Here is a 14978-nt window from a genome sequence, read left to right on the forward strand (position 1 = left end):
ATGTTTGACCGGGACCACACAAGCTGCACGAGAAAACCATGTGCAAGACCTTCTCTTCCTCCTTATTTGCTTTACAAGGTGAGCAAATTCCGTTACGACATCTCCTTCCCCTTTCACTGCCACCTCCCCTCCTCACTTCACCCCTGTAAGAGATGGTGGGAAAAAGCATCAACACAGAGCAGAGACCATGGGGTCTAGGGAGCCCTGGGAGGAGCACTTCAGGGTTTTTTTTCTGTCCTCCTGTGGCTGTATTTACACAGCTTCTTCTCTCCTCCTTGCCCCTTCCCCGCTTCTCTGTTGTGCTGTTACAGTGTATGAACCGTCACTGAAATGAGCTGCTGAAGGGACATACTCCAATAGCTGTCATGGGCAACGTGGGGCTGGAGTTTCAAGCAACATTTCTTTTGGTTTCAGTCAGGAGCTGAAGTGGTGGGATTTTTCTCCCTGTTGTACATTGTCATTATGCGAAAGCTGTGCTCTCCGGTGAAGTGTAACTCTGCCAATAAAACCTGACATTGGCAGCCCTGTTCTTAACTCCTGCACGCACACCCCCAAAAGTGACGCTTTTTGGGTTGTTCTCTTAACCATTTGTGTTAATTTATCAGCTAGCCTTTAATGCAGCAGGCCATAGAAAATACCAGTCAGACTGTGAATTTCAGCGGGCCCCCCAGGTCCCTTGCGCAATGGTAGCAAAGTGGCATTTGTTTCTGATGCTGAGCAAGGGGGACAGACTAGCACCCACAGAGTATCCACCCACCTTGTCCTCTTCATGGTTGATACTCCTCATGCTGGTGGGACAAGTCAGTGTTTTATAACCATATAAGCTTATGTGTTTGGGAGTATTAGATCATGGGCAAATCTTACAACCCCGTAGGTCCAACAGCCAGTCTTTTGGATTTTGTTCTTTCACGTTCTCGTTGCATGTTAAATGCTTTACAATAGGTTGAGTCAGGAGAGTTGATCATCTCCTATGGCCAAGTCTCATGAGTGCTATTATGGTTCATATCACCTGAGCATGCCAAGCCAAGCTCCAGCTCTTCTCTCAAAGGTCAGGACAGTTCATTTTTAAAAAGTTACCCTTCTAGCTCTTAGACCAGAATTAACAGTATTTGGTTTAATACGGGAAGTTAGCTGGTTTTCTAAAAGGTGGCAGAACTGAAATGCAGCCCTTCTTCTGGGACTAAGTGACAGTGTCCACAAGTTTATGAAGTCCTGCGGACACTGTCTAAAATAAATCAAATGGTACAAGCTCCTTGTCCAGAACTGTGCTCCAGGCTCAAGGAAACTTTTTTTTTTCTTTCAACTTTTCCATAACATGTATGATACAATCCCAATTACAGTATAGTAATAGATTAACCCAAATGGAGCTAGCTTCCTCCTTCTTTCCTTAGGGACGGAGAGGGACCTTCCAGGTCTGAGGCTTACCATACCTTTTCAGTGAAAGGCACGCTGAGGGCAAACGAAAATATTCTGGGAGTGTGTGTACATAGCTCTGGGCTGTCTTTTTAAAATAGTTCTTGTTTAACTAAATACTCTCCAAAATAGTGGTCCCATCTAAAGGCCTGAGTATTACCACTATAAGAAGGTGGTGAAAAGCATCTCAGATAACCAGGTGTCACAAGTAAAACCAGACAAAGTCTCCAAGGCAAGCAGGAGTAAATTCCAACCATTTTAAGCGTAGACAAATATAAAACTTGGCGTTGAGGCTGTAAACATGCTAAAAACTCAGCCTGCTGTTTATAGTAAGTGACTTTTGATTTTCTATAATTGAGTTCGAGGCATTAGCCTCCGATATTAAAAATGAAGTTGTGAGGCTCATCTGGAAAGCAAGAGAAGTGAGATAATAGCTTGTGTTAAGGGCTGAACTTTCATTGACTTGAAAATTCCCAGGTATTTATCGTGTAGATACAATATGATGTATTTACAGGTGAATAAGAAGGAATTGTTAGTAAAGTTAAGTATTGTTTAAAAATAAGAAAGTGCAAGTTACTGAATCTGTGTAAGAAAGTAATAGATTTAATCAGTGTGCATGGAGCAGTTGAGTCCAAAGTGCTTTCATAGCACTAAAGGTTATAAGTTAATCTCATTTGTGACTGACACTGCAGGCAGATACCTAAAGTACAGCGACTAAGTCGTGAAACATGATGAGTGCCTCTCCACTGAATTGTGCCTTGCCCTGCAAGTAATCCCACTGATTTCTGGGAGCAGGGGGTACAGACTCCTGCAGGAGCAAGATTAGGGTGGAAGAACTGAGACCCCAGCACGTACCATTCTGTCATCAGACATCGGCACGCAATTGCTTGTGACACTGGTGGATGTTGTTTGTTGTGTACATATTGCAAAATGTCCTGTTCTGACTTGGACTCTGCACTTCTGAAGAGTACTCGTCTTTGATTTAACAGACAGCATGAGATCCTTTAAGCAGATACAAGCTCTGCTGACTCCAATGAAAGCTCCAGTTTGTGAAAGAACCAGAGATGGGCCCTCAGTGTTTAGAGACATGAGCTGTAGCAGTGTATAAAATTGGCAGATTCCTTGTAAAATGCACGTGCATATAGCACAGAGTTAACCCTGGGTGATAGCAAGTAAAAGAGGGCGAAAGTATAATAAAATATGCGTCTCTACTGTAGGTATTTACACAGTATTGACATTTTTAGCTGTGCTTAGAGATTTATGTCAAGTGTTACTGCGCTGTCATAAAACAATAAAGTACTTCTGTGAAGGGCTTAGGGCAAAGGGGAGGCAGAGAAGTCTCACTATATAAGGCCCTCCTCCAGCACCCGTGGTAATCCATGGGAATGTTTCCATAGCTGTCGGCAGGAGCTGTGTGGAGGCCTGCTAGGGGAGGGCGAGCAGAAGCAGCACATTTACTATGTTTAGAGCAGGTAACTAGTGATTTTGTCTCAGGGAGGATATTGCCACCACCAAATTTTAGGAGCCTAACGCAGCTGATGAGTCCACCTTTCAATCAGTGGAGAGAGATGAGGGTTCCTCCTGGGAGCAGGGATATATCTGAACTGAATTGTCCTCTGGTGTTCCATAGAAATGCTGACAAGGACCCATAAAAGCTGAGAGATGACATTAAGAAAAATAATGTGCTTAGGGTGTCCATGAGGTGAAAAGGGCAAGAGTCCAGCGTCCCAGGGTTTCTACACAGCATACCCTGGACTCGGCACACTTTCAGCTCTAGGCTGTTGCAGCTCCACTTCTCACACTGGGCTCACAGTAGGCTTCCCCTCAACATTTTGGCTGCAGGACCAGACTTTGCAGCTGAACTCAGTGTTTATATGTAGTGGACCAAACTGAAATGCCAGTCCCAATCAGTCAGAGCACCAGGGAGTTTAGATCCAGGCACAGTGCCTGCCTGTCTGTGGGTCTGCAGCTCCAGTTTGTCCTCCCTGCTCATTGTCTCCGCTCTTCATGAGGTTATGGCAAGGTTTCTTCTCCAAGCCATGCTGATACATGGGACCTGTTAGTCTTGCTGCAGAAAAGTATTGCTCTTCCATCAGAGGTGGTTCCTAGGTAGTTGTTCCTTGGTTAGATGCCACTGCATGGGAATGTGTTTTCCTGCTTCTTTCCAGATGCAGGAGGTAATTCTTTTCCATCAAAGCATTTAGCAGAAATGTTCCCCGTCATAGCAGTTCCACAGCTGTCCTGCGAGGGGTGGGAAAGTTACCTGCTTCCTGACCCTGCTCTGGACAATGTTGCTCAAAAATCAGCCAGCTTCAAAAAGGAGAAGCATCTCTGTCAAGGAGGGACATTTCAGAGCCCTTCATAAACCTGAGTGTTGCTGCCAGCCTGGCTTGCCTTGCTTTCCCTGTCAGGAACCAGAGTGCTCTACACCTGCTGGTCTTCACTGTTCTCTGAGGGAGCTGATATGGGCTATTTGGAAAACAGGTGGATAGGTGTTGAGCACTTCAGCATCTGACCCCATGTCTCTCAACTGTCTGAATTAATTTTGAGCCTAGGCAACTAGATGAGCCTTCCATACTTCTTGCTCAGAAGCATTGCCCATGCCATTTCCTGTCCCAGATTTTATCTTAAAAGCTAATGAATAGAGCTGAAATCTGTCCCTCACTTGTCAGATACATCAGCCTCCAAACTCCAGGGCTGACTTCACACTGGGGCAGCTCTCGGAGTCCATGGGCTCACTCCAGCCGAATCTCAGTGTAAGACTGGGTTGGTCCCTCTCTCTGAGTCCTGGGAGGTGTCACAGTGGCAATAAACAGCCTCAGTCCCATGGCACCTGATGTCCCTTTCATTCCTCCAGTTCTCAGCTCAGCTGGTGCTGAAGATGTGGTCCAGGTTCGTTCCCCTACTCCCAAGAGCACCGCAGGCTCCTACTCCACAGGACCACCACCTACCCCGGCAGAGCACTGTAGGACACCCTGTCCTTGCATCCCACTGTCCTTGTGCAAAAAAAAGGGGATTTTAAGCTCAGTTCAGTCAGAGGTGAGCACTCTCTCTCACATGTGTACCCAGAGCAGAGTGCTGTGGCACCAGCATCCCCTTGGCTTTGTGTGTGATCTTTTCCCATGAATACCTCAGTGGTGTCCTCATCACATGAGCTCTTCAGCCTCTGGGATGGTGAGACAGCCTGGGAGAATGAGGTGACCCTTTTAGTTTGCACATCTCTTGCTCTGCATAGCCACCCATTAAAATTATTCGCTTTACCCTTCTCTGTAGGAATTTGGGGGGGACCTTGGAGCAAACTGCTTGGGACTGGCAGGGACATACACACGGGAGAGACAGGGAGCAGAGCGTGTCTCTCGCTCCTCACACCCCTTCTCTTCTTTTTATTGACCTGCCTCACTGATTGGAAAAGACCCATGTCCCCCCCCACGGCCCCCTCTTCCTCCCCAGCCGCACAATTGTCACCGCCAATTAGTGCATTGTTAGGGCACACAATGGCGCTGTGGCCACTGGAATGGGCTGCTTTTGTGCGTCTCCAGTCGGCCGTAGGGGCAGTCAAGATTCATTTAGGGCCTTACACAACATGGACAGAAAATACTATCAGAAAACCAAAAGGGGGAAAGAAAAAGGGAGAGAGAGAGAGAGAGGTAGCGAGAGGAAGGGGGGGCGAAGTCTGCTATTCAGGAGTTCGCCCAGCCGCATGAAAGGCCCAAGAAGCAGTGCCACATTGAAGACGCCCCTTGGAACACAAAAAGGAACCAGGGCTTAATAGTAATTAGTGGGCAAACTGCAAAGAGCGCCGTGGCTCTCCAGTGAATTGTTCCTGCGCTTACTGCCACCGCTGCCCCTTCCCCCTTCCCTCCAGATCCGGCCGGGAGGGGAGCAGCTCGGGGATGGGAATTGGCAGCCCTCCTTTACCCACCACGCTCTGGGGAGGCCCCATCCAGCTCTTCTTTGTGGCAGGTAAATTGGATTTCATTCTCTAAAGCTTGTAGCCAATTACAGGAGGTACTTTGCAGCCAGAGCAGGGCACAGGGGTATGGTTTTGGGATCAGCACTGTGCCGGTGTCAAGGACCTTTAAAGCAGCCCTGTCCCTTTTTGCAGCCTGGCACGACACACCTTGCGGCTGGGCTGTGTTTGTCCATGGCCTGTCCCTCTTCCCTCAGCAGAACCTTGGAGGTCACTGCTGTTGTTCTCTTCTGCTTCCGTTGTTTCCCTCTTTGCTCATAAAATAATCACCTGTACAGGTTTTTACGATCTATTTAGGGAAAGGCCTGATAGCAACTCTGTCAGCTTAGTAGTGCTGAGGAATCTGCTCAGGCTGAAGACCAAACCTTGCCCTCCCCTCTCCACAGAAGTCTGCACAGTGCAAACAGCACCTGCATCCACCCCTTTCCCCTCGTTTCTGTGCCAGCTCTCAGTCATGCTACAGCCTTCATTGGTACGTACAGAACTTCTTAAAGCACATTTTGGCCCAGCACGGCTTGGGCTTGTCTTGGGTAGCTGCATTAGTGTGCAGCTGAATATGTTTAATCTCTACTTCTGTAGGGATCAGCTTGTTGCTGTTATCAGTCTCGGCTCACCTCCTGAACTGCTCGTACTAGGTTTAGTCAGGAGCTTATGTGCCCATCAGAGTTAGCTGTGTCTCAGAAATACGCCAAGTTAAAAGATCCATAAGGCAGGTTTGACCTCACATAAACGTGCTTAAGTATTGAGGAGAAATTCAGGGCATCTTAGCCCAAATGGAAGGTATACAGAGACACAAAATTATGAATGATTCCTTTTATGTTGTCAGGGAATCGAAATAAAATCTATGGAAGAAAGCTGCAGGGTCTGGTGGTTAGTTTGTTGGCTCTTCTCAGCTAATGGATGTGTGTTTCGGCTATCCTTGGATACAGGGGTGCTGGAACAGGTGCTGATCTCAAGCACAACCACACACCACCCCACAAACTTAAACTGGGCTCTTGCGGATTCAGCTCAGTATAAATTAGACCAGACACCAACTGACCAAATTTAGTAGTCTCTGCTGGAAACATTTCCAAACTGCAGCACATGAAAGTGATACATGCACACACACACACACGTACAGTTCTGGACTGCTGTCTCTCTTCTGGTAGAGACTGAAAATACCTTCTCATTTCCTCTGTTAGCTACAGGTACAACATTCTCCTCTCTTTAAGATACCTGAGCAAGCTTAGGAAATGCAGTTGCTGCTCCAGTACCAGTCTTCTTCCACAACCTGGAAGCCACAGCCACTCTATACAAAATAGGTTTGATTATATTAGAACAGCAAAAATAAGATTCACAACCAAGACTTTTGGTCTGTCCAAAATCCCATCACGGGTTTCACACGAGGCTGAGGGCAGCACAGCGGGCATCAGGGACTCGGCTGGTGTTGCTGGGATGGCTCCCGCAATGCAAACACGATCAGGGGGCTCACAGCGTACGTGTCTCACAGATAGAGCTGGTTGAAGGCACTGTCTCGCAACACAGAACGTGTCTGTCTCTCACCAGCCACAACACGTCCTCTCTGCTAATTAGCAACATCCCTGACAGAGTCTCAGCTGAAAGGATTACACTGTCTTCTCACCTTGCCCTCTCCCTCCCTCCCCCAAAGAGGGATGTTTAGTCCTGTCGGGATGCAGCCTGGCCAGCCCAGGTAAGGAGTCAGCCTCGTTCCCCTCCAGACTGCCCCTCTACCAGAAAGGGATTTTGTCTCCAGAACAGTCAGTCTGGCCCTGACTGAACGGACGCGCAGCCTCGCATCCCTGCAGTGTAGCGCTGGAGGTTGTCAGCCTAATGTGCTCTAGTGGAACGGAAACGGAGAGGAGCGTCTGCAGCAGGAGCCAGAATGGTCTTTTTCCAGCTCAGGACTGAAGGGTTGATTTCCCAGCTCCGTGTGGCCATAAGGGCAAATCACAGAACTTTTGTATCTGCAAAAGCAGGGAGAATTACCTGTCCTTTCTCCCATTTTTTGTGTTCCTTGGCTGCTCAGCCTGAGAGCTGTTTGTACTGCAGGTACATTCAGCACCTAGCACAGTGAGGGGCAAATAATGAAGTTGCGGGGCAGAAGCTTGCACAGAAATTTCTCTGACTGCACCCAGTGGGGTCCTGTCTGCCTCGTGACAGTGTAACAGTTGGGGGATCTGGCAGTGCCAGCCTGTGGGAGGCATGGAAAAGGGCTCAGCTGCTCCCTTGTCCCAAATAGTGGAACAGTTAATTTCACCAGCATAAGGGAAATACATACAGAGAGTGAACTCTGCTGCAGCTGGACAGACTTCTCTGAGCAAAAAGCTGAACTAAGCCACTCCACCATTTTCATGCCACAAGGAAGGTGCTAGCCTGTGTGCACCCCATCTTTGCAGCGGTTGTGCTACCGTTTTTGTCAGCTTGTTGCTTATATAAAATCAGTTCGATTGTATCAGTTTGGTAAAAAGAGCCTGTACAACCTGGTCATCAAAGATTTTTGGCAACCCTGTGCTAGCACTCGTGGAAGGATTGAAAATATTTTGGAGCACTTTCTTGTACCACCAGGACATATCCCAAGCATGGTAACATCATTGTGTGCATGATGGTGCTGCACAAAGCAGTGAGGTACAGGATTTAGAGAATGGATTCCTTCTTTTGCCCAGCAAATCTCTTGATGTGCTCCAATTCTGTAACACTAGTCCCTGCTAAAGCTGTTGCTATTTAAGATTGAGCTCTGTGGATCACTTGCATGTATTAATTCTTCACATCTAACTAATGCCTGAATGTGAAGGTTGCTAGCAACATCCTTTCCAAAATCGCTTTGACCTGTGTATTACATTATCCCATGAATGACTTGCAGAAGGAAGTAATCAAAACATGTATAGTTCCAGCTAGTGCTAATTGCCTTTTCATCTGTTTCTGTCTCTTTTTACTTGTGTCCAATAAATGTTGATTATGCAGGGATTTAAATCTGTATTTCAACATAATTTGGTTCATTTGATGTGAATGACATGACTCACTAAGCCTTAGCTCCAAATACTCCTCCAGTCCCATGTCAAGCACTTCAAGGATGTCAAAAGCAGATACGGAGAATCTGAAGTGCCTGGTCTTAGCAAGAATGCCTAAAAGGTCAGGGAGAGGACATCACTGTTTCAGGAGGTCTCTGGCCTTGATACTTACTGGTTCATGAAAACCCGAAAACACAGCACATGTGTGTTGCATATGAACTTTCTCCTTCTAGGGTACTATAGATGAGTACACATACAGGATAAAGCTTTCAAATGTTGTGTGATTTTTGATTGCCTCTGATCTTGAGTGGGCAACGTGGCATGTCATAAAGGAGTCCAATTTCCAGAGGACAGGTCCGTAATAATTTCTGGAAATAGAGATCTCTTAAGGTTGCCTCAAGAGGGTCCAGAATCACTGTATCTGGAAAATCTTGATCACAGTGTCTTGAGAGGTTAGTGAAGAAATGCAGTCAAAGCAGCTTATGTGTTTGAAACCTATTTTGATTGTATGAAACTTCGTATTTTCAGGAAAGGCCAGACTGAACTTGAACTATTCTGAACACAGACTGAAGTCACTCTTGACAGCGACAGTTGTTATCATATATTTTTCACCAATTCATAGAATTTTAAGGCCAGGAGAGACCACCCATAACCGCAGATGTTCATACCGATAGCAGTTTCTTTGTAAAGTGCCAGTTCAGCATAGACAGAAAGTTTCTTGGAAACATTTGTATTTTGACGGACCGACTTTCTCTGAAAGCCAGGCAGGACCTAAGGGGCAAGTGCTCACTGGGCTGATTCCTGGCTGAATTCTGCCTGGTTAACCAGCAAGCTCCTGACACCCCGGGATTTCTGTGTCCCCCACTCCAGGACCTCCCCCGTCCTGTGCTCCCAAGGCCTTCCCAGGCAGGGGACTTCTAGGACTTCTCCACGTTGCGACAGGAAACCTCCTAGCTTTTCCTGATGCTGCAGGATTTTTCAGAAGTACGGGCAGCTTGCCCTGCTTGGCACAAACTGGTATGTTTTACATTGTTTTTTAATGTTGGAATTTTCCACAAAACAGAAATTGCAAGTTTCAGCCAGCTTCAGTCCAGGCTGCCTGAGTGTTTTCTCCAGAGGATTTTGCACATTGGCCATTACAAACTTGCATCCTAATTCCGAAGTACTTGCTACCACATTTTCAGTCAGAGGTTTCTCTAACCCGTCTCTCTCTTTGCTGGATTAGAAAACTGCTTAGTACTTTTGTCCCTGGAAATAAAGTACTGCAACTGTAACAGATATTATTTTAATTTAGCCGTAAAACAAGCAAATAGAAACAAGTTTCCAAAGGTTGTGACGTGAGGCAGGGCAGGGAAAGCACTGTGCCAAAGCTGAACTGCTTTGAGCAGTTTCACCCTGAAGGTCTCTCACAGCAAAGGAGAGGGCAGAAAAAGGAAATACCTATTTAGAGATGGCGTTGATCAAAACAGCGTTGGTCTGAAGGTAAAGCAAGCAGTAATTAGTCTATATTATTATTTCATAGAGGCATTTGATAACTCACATGTGTGAGTTGGGGTTTTGTTTTACTCATGTGGTCAGAGTCAAAGCTGGTGTAAGCCAGCACCGGGCAGTGAAGCTGTGCTCCTTCACGCCTGCCGAGGAGCCTGGCCAGGGGTTAGGCTTCTCAAATCTGCACCAGTGTTCAGAAGCCAACAACACTTGTATTTTTCCATGCCGGCCCCCAGTAGGTTACAGGGAAGTGGTGATGGTCCCACCTCACATGCACATAGAGGGTTAGATGCGCCATGGTGGCTTAACAGCTTCATGGCTGTTAAGGTCACCTTTGCTGGACATTCAGATCCGACAGGGCAAAACTCGGGTGGTTTGTGGGAAATGCCCTGCTCTCTCAGCTGGGAAATGGCCTGAGCTGCTCAGACCACTAGAGTGGCAAGCACTGGCCCCTTGGTCAAGAAAAAAACCTCAGATTTCATGCTTCAAAGTTGCTCATTTGGCAGCTTTCCTGAGAGCTCAATTCACTTACAGCTATAAGCATACAAATGTATGTGTGGTACAATCACCCTGCTTGGAAATCCCAGTGGAGCAAAGTATTTAACTCTGAAAAATACTTGGAGTAACTTATTTGCAATGTATAGAGCAGCAAGCATTTCAGAAACAATCTAACTGTGTATTTAAACAGTCATTACTGCCTTCTGGGTAAATAACACGTTTTTAAAATGGTCTCTATACACAGTAGACTCTAACACAATAAATCCTAATTGCTCTGAAGGACCCATTAGGCTCTATCAGGTCAATACATGGCGGAGGTTTTTTGAAAGTCACTCACCCTGTTGTTACATAAGCCACAATTTGAAAGTCCATAAATAAGTATTTGCCCAATGAAGAGTGAGGGCTTTGTCAGGGCCATACTAATTTATCATGTCAACTTCACTATGGGGCCTGTTTTCTTTTCAAGGGCCCATGTAAAAAAAAAAAAAAAAAAAAAAAGAGAAAAACACAACGTGATGTGTTTCAAAAATTACATATCTGAAAAGTTTCAGGCTGCAATATGTCCCCCAAGAAAATCAAATGTAAAGTTCACTGCCTGCTCCTTATCTCGGCATTGTGTTTATCACAGCAAGGAGTTCTGAAGATCAGCTGTGGCTGTGGCACTGGTGGCCAGGCTGTGGCATGGCACGGACTCTTCCTAATCCCCACCAACCCTGACGCGCCTTTGGGCAAGGGCCCTGATCCTTCCTCTACCTTCTGCATGCTGTGGTGGTGGCACCTCGGGACAGGAACACCCCTTTGGTGTACCAACCGTGCCTTGCAGAAAGGGGTCCCAGTCCCTGGGGAGACCAAAGGAAACTAATTATGTATCTTTTATGTGCACTTATATGTACAAATATTGTTAAGTAATAATTGATGAGTCCAGCAAGATGAGTTTCAAATGCAGCCACTCTTCTTGATTTTACTTTAGTCTTACTTACCTGAACTTCAGGTAGCATTTTACAAACTGCAGTACTTGTGTCAGGTGTTGCTAAAGTCTGTGTCACTGTTAGAAATCAAGTTTTGCATTAATTCACTCAGAAGTTGCCTAGTTCCCTGTAGCTTTCAGAATATGACTACAGTTTGGCATGGTTTTGTTTTCCTGCAATATGTTAAGGTGTGTAATTGTACAGGTATGTATAAAAACAAACAGTATTGATGTAGGTTAGGATTTTCAAGGGAATTTCAACAAGGCATCCATGGTGAAAAGCATTCAAGTGATTTAAATCTGAATTCCTGTCACCAGCCCACAGCTTTTAAATCATTCGGGCACATGAGAAAATGTTTACACCTGCTGCTGTTGCACTTCAGTAGGATTCGGATGCCAGGATCCCTCTGCAAATGCCGGCAGTGATCCTCATTCTACTCTGCCTGCTCGCAAAGGACTAAGAGCTGCCCTGCCTCCCTACTTGCCAGGTCCCTCCTGCCTGCGGAGCAGCAAGGACCTTGGTGTCTTACTTAGGAGCCCCCCTCCAGGTCCAGTTACGCGAGGTTAGTCTTGGTGCTGGGGTTTGCAGTGCTGGCAGCCCGCAGCCTTGCGACTCCCAGGTGGGAACGCAAACGCTTGCCATGGGTGGAAGCAGAAGCACGCCTGTCTTGGTGCAGCGTGCAACCATGTCCTGTGCGTAGGGGAAACATCGATCTCCTTTTGTACCAGTACATGGTGGGTCTGCTGTGCTGGAGCTGGCTGGGGGCTGCATCATGATGCCAAACGTGACGGCTGTCCGTCCCTGCACCTGCGGCAGGCAGTAAGGCACAGCCTTGCCAGTGTCGTGCTGCTGCAAACCACCCTGTGGTCCCAGCACCCCCTCGCTCAAGCAGTTCGTTATCAGGGGTCACTGCTAATTCGAGCAGCACCTGAGCTAGCGCAGCCTCCAGCTGGGGTGACTGGCAGGCTGCCCACCGGCACCAGGAGCCCATAGTCACCTGCGCTGGGCCCCCACTGCTCCCTTCCTGGGAGCCGGAGACTTGTCAGCAGTGCAGACAAAAATGGGATTTGCTGCTCCAAGCAAGAAGGGTCGAGGGCCAGGGATGGCGTGCTGGTCCTACAACAAGAGGGGCAGGAGGTTCCTGCCCTGCTTTGGTACAGGCAAAGCCAAGAGCGAGATCAGTGCTCCTCGGCTTTGTCCCCGCCCAGAGCCTGGGCTGAAAAGCTCTTTGCAAAAGTCTGCTGAGTTCTCTAACAAGGGCAAGGGCAATAGCTAGTCTTTACAAAGGAAGCTCACTTAGTCCTTTTCTAAAGTCTTTTAAAAGTCACAGTATCCTTCACAAAGGCAGTTTGTCCAGGTAAACAGTGTAGGCTGACAATACAGCAGTGAAAGAACCAAATACAGAAATATTTACCACCTTTTTCCTTTCCGCTTCTACCAGAAACTGCTGCATCCCAGCTGAAAATGCTTCAACAGGTGGATATATATGTCCGTGAGGACACATATATTGTCAGTCCATGCCCGTATCTGGGCTGGAGCCACAAGCAGGGACTAGCTGGACTCCCAGGCAGACCTGTCTAGCATGGTGGAGCTTCATGAACACCTCTGCACACAGATTAAAGGTAAAGCGATTTCCTAATAATTTGCAGAGTTTTTTAACAGCAAGTTCTTAGGGGCAGGAAACACTTTTGTCTCCAGGGTTTGGCACGGTAGGTTTTGTGCCTGCACAGCTTCTGTCGCTAATAGTGCTAGATGCACATAAAGCACTGTACTTTCATACTGTACTGTAGAGATGAATAACAAGCCTATCAACTGTACTTGCACTTACACCATATTTAATCCTGATCTGGTTGCTCTGCTACGTATTCATAAAAAACAAAAAGGAAACAGAAGCACAGAGCAAGCCAACAGATGTCTACCTGGCTCTTAATTGGATTTTATGTGTCCCCAGAGTAGCAAATGCAGTATTATTTACAGCCAGGCTCTAAGAATTAGATACATCTGGAGGAGTGGTGAAACCTGAACCAGGCTACAAGAGTTGATAGATTGACTGAAATGAAGAGCTGCCCCGTTTTCCCCTTCTTATCTTCTCCCTTCCCACCTATGTGCCTGTTCCCCATGGTGTGTCGAATCAAACCAAGATATTGCCCAAGGGAACGCTTATAAAAATGAAAAATACCAGCAAAAAAGAGAATTTCTGGTCTTGTGGAGCTTCATCAGCATTTTCTAATTGTACAGCAATGATGATAATAAAAAGGCTGCCCTCTGCTCTCAGCTATAATTTGGATAATCAACTGAAAGCCATAATGAAACTCTCTGTGATTGCTTTCTGCTGGGCTGCTAGTTCACAGAAACTCATTGTTGGGGAGAATTAAAAGTTATGACTCCTGCTACAGGGATATGCCACCGTGTTCCAGAGGAACATGTGACTTGTAATTCTCTTCCGTGTAGCTTTATTACAGGCAAAACTTACAGCGGAAAGCAAAGAGGTATGGGTACTTGAGCCTTTTTTTGCCTTTTTTTTTTAAAAAGTTGTTAAGCATCAAGGTTGACAGTGCCAAATGATATGCACGCCTAGGCTGGGTGGACTTGTAGACACAGAGGATTTCAGAGGTGGTAATGAGGTGTCTGGCCTTAAAATCCCTGACTTTGGTGTGTGGTAGCAGCAGTCAGCACTCCACCCCTAGGCACAAGAGCCACCGGCCACAGAGCAATAGGCAAGCCAAATTTTACCTCTGGGAGGAAGGCAGGACCTAAGTCATGCTTTGAGTCTTTGCTTTCTGGGCTCTGGATGCAGTTGGGGGTATTTTGGGTGCATGAGATTTTGGGTGCTGGCATTCCCCAGCACCAGGCCTGAATGTGAGCTGTTCTCTCTGTCTGTGACGTGCTGTGGGTATGTCTTGACTAGCAGATCTAGGGCTTGGTATGAGTACTTTGGTCCAAATTGCCTTTCCACCCACGTTCACTGAGGAGGAGTGAGGAGCTCCTGTGCAAGGGCTTGGGAGCAGCCTTTCTCCTTGGCCAGAATAAGGGCGCTGCCGTAGCAGGTGCAGCCTGTGATCCCCAAATCTGGCTTCTGAAGCAGGTCTGTTCCCCTGCGTGCCCTGGACGTGCCGTGGGCTTCAGGAGCAGTGGAAGCCGCTGAAAACCGGGCTGGTAATTTAGGTGTTTGCTAGTGCACGGATTCAAATTCCTTACGTCAGGCAGCTGAGCGTGATCACCGCGGTAGCTCCGGCAGGAGCCCGCGTTTCCCAGGGCGCTGGGAAGGGACCTCTGCCCCGGGCAGAGTCTCTCGAAGGCGCCGGCTTCGTTCGTTCGCGCCGCGCTCCAACGCCTGCCGCCTGCTTGGGAGGAAAGCGGTTCGTGAAACATCTCCTGCGGCTCCGAGGCGGAGCGGCGAGCCGGCCGGGAGCCCGGGCCGGGAATGTGGTAGCGCAGCTGCCTGCACCCTGCCAGCTGGGCGGGCGCAGGCAGGGCCGGCTTCCCTTCCCCGCGGAGGCTCAGCTTTCCGGGAGGCGGGAGCGCTGCCCTGCCGGGGAGCGGGCAGCAGGAGGAGGCAGCGCGAGGTGCTGCCGTGAGCCTTGTACCCGGGCCGATGTACGATTGCCGGAGCAAGGCAAACGCGGGGCAGGA

This window comes from Aptenodytes patagonicus, chromosome 6 (assembly GCF_965638725.1).
Source record: "Aptenodytes patagonicus chromosome 6, bAptPat1.pri.cur, whole genome shotgun sequence".
In the NCBI taxonomy this organism is placed as follows: domain Eukaryota; kingdom Metazoa; phylum Chordata; class Aves; order Sphenisciformes; family Spheniscidae; genus Aptenodytes; species Aptenodytes patagonicus.